The sequence below is a fragment of the Triticum aestivum genome, chromosome 1D (genome assembly GCF_018294505.1).
Source record: "Triticum aestivum cultivar Chinese Spring chromosome 1D, IWGSC CS RefSeq v2.1, whole genome shotgun sequence".
NCBI classification, from domain to species: domain Eukaryota; kingdom Viridiplantae; phylum Streptophyta; class Magnoliopsida; order Poales; family Poaceae; genus Triticum; species Triticum aestivum.
In genome coordinates, this window is record NC_057796.1 from 170002167 (window position 1) to 170011101 (window position 8935).

Genomic DNA, 8935 nt, shown 5'->3' on the forward strand with positions numbered 1-8935 from the left:
TGAAAGTTGATTTCACGGGCCGTCCCCTGATGTTGTATCCACAAAAGGAACACAATTTGGCCATACGAACTCCATCACCCGTCAAAACGATCACAACTAAACGTGGTACGCCTCCATCACCCTCTTCGTCGGCGTCGACAACATTTCGGGGGCCAGATCCAGGTTGAAAAACCGAGTTCCGGATGATTTTATCTTTGACGTGTACTCTACCACCCTTCTTTGAGCTTACCCACGGACAGATATATGGTCAATAACATATAGAGCAATGCACCATCCTTCCAATTTCAATTTGGAAAGACTACAGGTTTAGTCAGGACAGAAGGAGGAGGCTCTTCGTTGCATCGAAACCCAAGAATTCATGCCATGGTCTGTCGCCCGCCCCGCTACCACCCTCACTTTTTCACTAGCAGATGCATTATTCTAAAATTATAAAGTACATAACAGCTCTTCCTCATTATGTTCATCCGCATGAAAAGTTATAGGGCATCCCGAATGGTGCAAGATGGCTTGTCGGCACGATCAACTTACCCTGAAAGTTGAATTCACGGGCCGTTCCCGAATGTTGTATCCACAAAAGGACCACAATTTGGCCATACAGACTCCATTTGAGCTCCACCGCCCGCCAAAATGATCACAACTAAACTTGGTACGTGTCCATCACCCTCTTTGTCGGCGTCGACAAAATTTCTAGGGCTGGATACAGGTTGAAAAACCTAGTTTTGGATGATTTTATCTTTGACGTATACTCTACCACCCTTCTCTAAGCTCACCCACAGACAGATATATGGACAATAACATATAGAGCAATGCAGCATCCGTCCATTTTCAAACTGGGAAGACTACAGGTTCAGTCAGGAAAGAAGGAGGAGGATCTTTGTTGCATCGAAACCCAAGAATACACACTTTGCATGGTCTATCGCCCGCCCTGCTACCACCCTCACTATTTCACACTAGATGCATTATTCTTAAATGATAAAGTACATAATAGCTCTTCCTCATTACGTTTATGAACACGAAAAATTAAAGGGCATCCCGAATGGTGCAAGATGGCTCGTCGGCGCGATCAACTTACCATAAAAGTTGAATTCACGGGCCTTCCGCCGATGTTGTATCCACAAAAGGACCACAATTTGGCCATACAGATTCCATTTGAGCTCCATCACCCAGCAAAATGATCAAAATTAAACATGGTACGCGTCCATCACCCTCTTCGCCAGCGTTGAAAACATTTCTGGGGCTGGATCCAGGTTGAAAATCTGAGTTTCAGATGATTTTATCTTTGACGTGTACTGTACGACCCTACGGTGAGCTCACCCATGGATATATGTATATGAACAATAACATATGGAGCAATGCACCATCCTTCCATTTGCAAAGCAAAAGACTACAATTTCAATAAGGAGAGAAGGAGGAGGCTCTTCGTTGCATCGAATCCCCAGAAATCATGCTTTCCATGGTCTATCGCCCGCCCCACTACCACCCTAACTTTTTCACTAGCAGAGCATTATTCTCAAATGATAAAGTACATAACAACTCTTTCTCATTACGTTTATGCACACGAAAAATTATAGGCCATCGGTGCAAGATGGCTCGTTGGCGCGATCAACTTACTCTGAAAGTTGATTTCACGGGTCGTCGCCCGATGTTGTATCCACAAAAGGACCATAGTTTTGCCATACGAACTCCATCACCCACCAAAACGATCACAAATAAACATGGTACGCATCCATCACCCTTGTCATCGGCGTCGACAACATTTCAGGGGCCGGATCCAGGTTGAAAAACCAAGTTTCGGATGATTTTATCTTTGACGTCTACTCTATCACCCTTCTGTGAGCTTACCCACGGATAGATATATGGGCAATAACATATAGAGCAATGCACCATCCTTCCATTTTCAAACCGAATAGACTACAGGTTCAGTCAGGACAGTAGGAGGAGGCTGTTCGTTGCATCGAACCCCAAAATTCATGCCATGGTCTATCGTCCGCCCCACTACCACCCTCACTTTTTCACCAGCAGATGCATTATTCTTAAATGATAAAGTACATAACTGCTCTTCCTCGTTATGTTTATGCACAAAAAATTATAGGGCATCCCGAATGGTGCAAGATGGCTCGTCGGCGCGATCAACATACTCGGAAAGTTGATTTCACGGGCCGTCCCCCGATGTTGTATCCACAAAAGGACCACAATTAGGCCATACAAACTCCATCACCCGCCAGAACGATCACAACTTAACGTGGTATGCCTCCATCACACTCTTCATCGATGTCGGCAACATTTCGGAGGCCGGATCCAGGTTGAAAAACCGAGTTCCGGACGATTTTATCTTTGACGTGTACTGTACAACCCTTCTTTGAGCTTACCCACGGACAGATATATGGACAATAACATATAGAGCAATGCACCATCCTTCCATTTTCAAACTGGAAAGACTACATGTTTAGTCAGGACAGAGGAAGGAGGCTCTTCGTTGCATCGAAACCCAAGAATTCATGCCATGGTCTATCGCCCGCCCCGCTACCACCCTCACTTTTTCACTAGCAGATGCATTATTCTAAAATTATAAAGTACATAACAGCTCTTCCTCATTATGTTTATGCGCACGAAAAATTATAGGGCATCCCAAATGGTGCAAGATGGCTAGTCGGCACGATCAACTTACCCTGAAACTTGAATTCACGGGCCGTCCCCCAATGTTGTATCCATAAAAGGACCACAATTTGGCCATAAAGACTCCATTTGAGCTCCATCGCCCGCCAAAATGATCACAACTGAAAGTGGTACGCGACCATCACCCTCTTTGTCGGTGTCGACAACATTTCTAGGGCCGGATCCAGGTTAAAAAACCGAGTTTCGGATGATTTTATCTTTGACGTGTACTCCACCACCTTCTGTAAGCTCACCCACGGACAGATATATGGACAATAACATATAGAGCAATGCAGCATCCTTCCATTTTTGAACCAGGAAGACTACAGGTTCAGTCAGGAAAGAAGGAGGAGGCTCTTCGTTGCATCGAAACCAAAGAATACATACTTTGCATGGTCTATCGCCCAGCCTGCTACCACCCTCAGTTTTTCACACCAAATGTATTATTCTTAAATGATAAAGTACATAACAGCTCTTGCTCATTATGTTTATGCACACGAAAAATTATATGGCATCCCGAATGGTGCAAGATGGCTCGTCGGCGCGATCAACTTACCATAAAAGTTGAATTCACGGGCCTTCCGCCGATGTTGTATCCACAAAAGGACCACAATTTTGCCATACATATTCCATTTGAGCTCCATCACCCGCCAAAACGATCACAATTAAACGTGGTACGCGTCCATCACCCTCTTCACCGGGGTTGAAAACATTTCTGGGGCTGGTTCCAGGTTGAAAAACCGAGTTTCGGATGATTTTATCTTTGACGTGTACTGTACCACCCTTCTGTGAGCTCACCCATGGATATGTATATGGACAATAACATATAAAGCAATGTACGACCCTTCCATTAAATGTTTCGGTTGACTTTATTTAAATAAGGAGAGAAGGAGGAGGCTCTTCATTGCATCGAATCCCAAGAATCCATGCTTTTCATGGTCTATCGCCCGCCCCACTACCACCCTCACTTTTTCACTAGCAGATGCATTATTCTCAAATGATAAAGTACATAACAGCTCTTCCTCATTACGTTTATGCACACGAAAAATTATAGGGCATCCCCGAGTAGTGCAAGATGGTTCGTTGGAGCGATCAACTTACCCTGAAAGTTGATTTCACGGGCCGTCCCCCAATGTTGTATCCACAAAAGGACCACAATTTGGGCATACGAATTCCATCACCCGCCAAAACGATCACAACTAAACATGGTACGTGTCCATCACCGTCTTCGTCGGCTTCAAGATCATTTCGGGGGCCGGATCCAGGATGAAAAACTGAGTTTCGGATGATTTTATCTTTGACTTGTACTCTGTCACCGTTCTGTGAGCTTACCCACAGACAGATATATGGACAATAACATATAGAGCAATGCACCATCCTTCCATTTTCAAACCGGATAGACTACGGGTTCAGTCAGGACAGTAGGAGGAGGCTCTTCGTTGCATCAAAGCCCAAGAATTCATGCCATGGTCTATCGCCCGCCTCGCTACCACTCTCACTTTTTCACCAGCAGATGCATTATTCTTAAATGATAAAGTACATAACTGCTCTTCCTCATTATGTTTATGCACACAAAAAATTATAGGGTATCCCGAATGGTGCAAGATGGCTCGTTGGCGCGATCAACTTACCCCGAAAGTTGATTTCACGCGCCGTCCCCCGATGTTGTATCCACAAAACGACCACAATTTGGCCATACGAACTCCATCACCCGCCAAAAAAATCACAACTAAACATGGTACGCCTCCATCACCCTCTTCGTCGGCGTCGGCAACATTTCGGGGTGAAAGAACAAGTGCTCCCTGGGTGGTTTTGGTAATTAGTGTCAACATATCTCTTGTTGGACTAATGTTTTTATCTAGTATATTTCAGATAAGTTCAACAAATGGAGTCGCATGGACAAGAGGATGTGGAACCCCTGCAAGATGCTAAGAACAAAGTATTGGCAAAAGCTCAAAAGCTCAAGACTCTACATTTTTATTTTAGTGATCCAAGATCACATTGAGTCCTTAGGAAAGCCAATACTATTAAAAGGGGATGGGGTGTTGCTTAATGGCTAGCTTTCTCAAAGAGCTTAGTGATATGCTCCAAAGCCCTCAACCACTTTCTCATATCCACATAAGTCCCAAACCAAAAGTCAAACTCGGCCCCACCGATTTGATCTATCCGGCGCCACCGAGTTCACTTGTCATAGCCACTGCCAGAAACCCTAATCAGTTCGGTCTCACCGATGGGATCTCGGTCTCACCGAGATGGGCTTGCAAACTCTCTGGTTCCTGTTTCAATAATTTTGGTCTTACCGAGATTTGTAATCGGTCCCACCGAGTTTGTGTAATCGGTAAAACCGAGATGAGGTTTTACCCTAACCCTAGCACATCGGTCCCACTCAGTTGGTCATATCGGTCCCACCGAAAATCCTAATGTTCACATTTTGAACTAAGTCAGTCTGACCGAGTTTTCTGATTCGGTCCCACCGAGTTTGGTAAATTGTGTGTAACAGCTAGTGTCGGATCTCAGGTTTCGGCAAAACCCTTAAGGTTTGAACTCTGGGGTGCGCGCGAAGATCTCTCACTCACAGATCACACCCTCACACGCTTCGCGATGTCTAGGCTAGCTCGACGAACTCGCAACACAAGGGACACATGATTTATACTGGTTCGGGCCACCGTTGTGGTGTAATACCCTACTCCAGTGTGTGGTGGTGTATTGCCTCTTGGGCTGAGGATGAACAGTACAAGGGGAAGAACAGCCTCCTGAGGAGAGGTGTTCTTGTGCTTGGTGAACTTGCGTGGGTGAGGATTGCTCAAGATGAGATCGATCTACCTCTGAATGAGTTGCCTCCTATGGTGGTGGCTAGTCCTATTTATAGAGGCCCTGGTCCTCTTCCCAAATATTGAGCGGGAAGGGATTCCACAACGACCATTTTGAAAGGGGACAGCTAGTACAACTTATCCTGACAAAAGCAGTCTTCACCTGAGGTGGAGCTTGGTCTTGGCGCCCGCGCGCCGCCACGGCAAGCGGCACGGGGCCCTGCTGCAGCAAGCGATCCTGACGTGGCGGTGCGGGGAGCGGTGGAGCGTTCTCTTGCGGGCGAGGGACTTCCTGGCAGCTTCGTTCTTCGCGCATGGGCGCCGGACGCGGTGGGTCGCGCCGCGGAGCCGCGCGCCTTGGCTCCAGGGCGCCGTCTTGGTGCAGAGGTGGTGGAGGTGCTCCGTGATCCACGTTGCCTGTAGCTGGTGGTGGACGAGGCAGCGAGAGGGACGGTGCAGGGGAGCCCCTTGCGGCGCTAACAAGCTCGGCGATGAGGTCCAGCCAGTCCTCGTAGAGGTCGTCGACGGGGCTGTAGCGCAGGAGCTCCCGTGCCATGCACAGCGCGGCCTGCGCGTCCACCGGAGCGCGACGAGCGTGGGACGATGAACCGGCCGGGTTCAGCAACGGAGTGGCGGTGCGGCCGTGACGCCGCAGCGAGGAGGCTTGCTGCTCGTTCCCCGCCGGGCCGGTGGCAGCGTTGGCGGAAGGCGACGGAGAACAACGAGGTGGCCCGCCGACGGGAGCCGTTTGGGCGACGCAGGTGGCTAGGGCGGCCCTGCGCTCAGCGCGGGCTCGGCGGGCGTCCGCCATGGAGATGACGAAGCAACGGGGCGCGGAGCGACGGAAGGACAGCTTCGGCGCACCCCTACCTGGCGCGCCAAATGTCAGATCTTCAGTTCCTGCAAAACCCTTAAGGTTCGAACTCTGGGGTGCGCGCGAAGATCTCTCCCTCACAGATCACACCCTCACACGCTTCGCGATCTCTAGGCTAGCTCGATGAACTCGCAACACAAGGGACACATGATTTATACTGGTTCGGGCCACCGTTGTGGTGTAATACCCTACTCCAGTGTGTCGTGGTGGATTGCCTCTTGGGCTGAGGATGAACAGTACAAGGGGAAGAACAACCTCCTGAGGAGAGGTATTCTTGTACTTGGTGAACTTGCGTGGGTGAGGATTGCTCAAGATGAGATCGATCTTCCTCTGAATGAGTTGCCTCCTATGGTGGTGGCTAGTCCTATTTATAGAGGCCCTGGTCCTCTTCCCAAATATTGAGCGGGAAGGGATTCCACAATGGCCAATTTGAAAGGGGACAGCTAGTACAACTTATCCTGACAAAAGTAGTCTTCTCCTGCCAAAGGCTCTGGTGGTGACGCCGCCATGGGCTCCACGGTGACCTCCGTCTTGCCGTCCTGCTGGTCTTGGTCTTGTTGCACCGATAGGGAAACCTTTGCTTGACGCCTCGGTACTCCTCGCCTGCGCTTGCTTCCTTAGTACCAAAGAGGAAAGAAGGACACTGCGCGCGCTGGCGCCCGCCTCGCGCCCGCCTGGTCTCGATCATCATGGCTCATGTCATGAGAACCTCGCGAGGTTTGCCTTGCCTTGATCTCTCCACCCCTCACGAGCCAGCCTGGTGAGGCCGCTCCCGAGGAGGTCTTGTGTCGTCCGCCTCGCGAGGCTTGGCCCCTCGCGAGGGTCTTGAAAGCTTGTTGGTGAAGAGGGGCCGTACAGGCCGGTTCGCAGAGCCACGCCGTGGGCCGCAGGCAGGCAAGTCTGGGGACCCCCGTTCCCAGAACGCCGACAACTAGATTTTGTGTGTAGGCTATATATACCCCTGCACCCCTCTTCATTTGTGGAAAAAGCCATCAGAACGTGCCTACACTTCCAGCATTCACTTTCTGAGAAGAACCACCTACTCATGTGTTGAGACCAAGATATAACATTCCAACCACAAGAATCTTGATCTCTAGCCTTCCCCAAGTTGCTTTCCACTCAAATCATATTTCCACCATATCCAAATCTGTGAGAGAGAGTTGAGTGTTGGGGAGACTATCATTTGAAGAACAAGAGCAAGGAGTTCATCATCAACACACCATCTATTACCTTTTGGAGAGTGGTGTCTCCTAGATTGGTTAGGTGTCACTTGGGAGCCTCCGACAAGATTGTGGAGTTGATCCAAGGAGTTTGTAAGGGCAAGGAGATCGCCTACTTCATGAAGATCTACCCTAGTGAGGCAAGTCCTTCGTGGGCGATGGCCATGGTGGGATAGACAAGGTTGCTTCTTCATGGACCGTTCGTGGGTGGAGCCCTCCGTGGACTCGCGCAACTGTTACCATTCGTGGTTTGAAGTCTCCATCAACGTGGATGTACGATAGCACCACCTATCGGAACCATGCCAAAAATCTCCGTGTCTCCAATTGCGTTTGCACACTCCAATCCCATCCCTTTACATTCTCGCAACTCATCAGCTTTACTTTCCGCTACTCATATACTCTTTTCATGCTTGCTTGAAATGTATTGTGAATGCTTAAACTTGTGCTAAAACTCTACCTTAACTTGAAGAAATTAAAAATTTCCACTTTTATTAGTTAAGGGTCTATTCACCCCCCTCTAGACACCTCTTCTCGATCCTATCAATTGGTATCAGAGCATTGCTATCCATTGCCTTGGTTTAATCACCATTGGAGGAAGATGGATGAGTCTACGTTGGGGAGTCTTAGACTTAGAGTGCCTATACTTGATGGAGAGTTCTTTCATGAGTGGAAAAATGAGATGCTTGTGCACCTCATGTTGATCCTTTGCATCCTACCCTTGGTGAGTCTATTGACATGATCCAGAACCTTAGAACTGCTAATCTTATCACTAGAGGTTTGCCTAGAAATTTGCTTGGTTGCTTGCCTACTCTTGATTGTGCCTACACCATATGGAGATTTCTTGAGGAACGATTTCCAAACAATTCCTTGCAAAACTTAGATGAAATTCTTCATAAGTCTATTGCCTTAAGTAAGATGAATTCCAATGATCCTAAGTCTGGTGATTGTCTATTTGAGCTTACTAACCTCATGTGTGGCAAAGGAGATGTTGGAATCATTAGCAATATCATCTCCGAAGCCATATGTAGTCCATGATGGAATCTATACAAAGACTTGTATTTAATAAAGGAGAGAGTACTTATTAAAGAAGAACAGAAGAGGAACATGCTAAAGAAGAGCAAGCAGATTTTGGATAATAAAATGTTCGTTGCGTAGTGCCCACACATGATGAACTAGAGCGCATTAAGAAAGCAACTCCCTACTGTCTCTCTATATGTGGTGCACGTGCTTTTTCGAAAGTAAAGTAGGAACATTAGCTGACCAATTAAATGTTACCTGTTTTAGTAATATCAGCATCATATCAGATTCGTACTTGAGCAACAAGTTTGGAATTATGAGTAGCACGTTGTTTAGCTTGATGGATTCAGGAGCAGTGC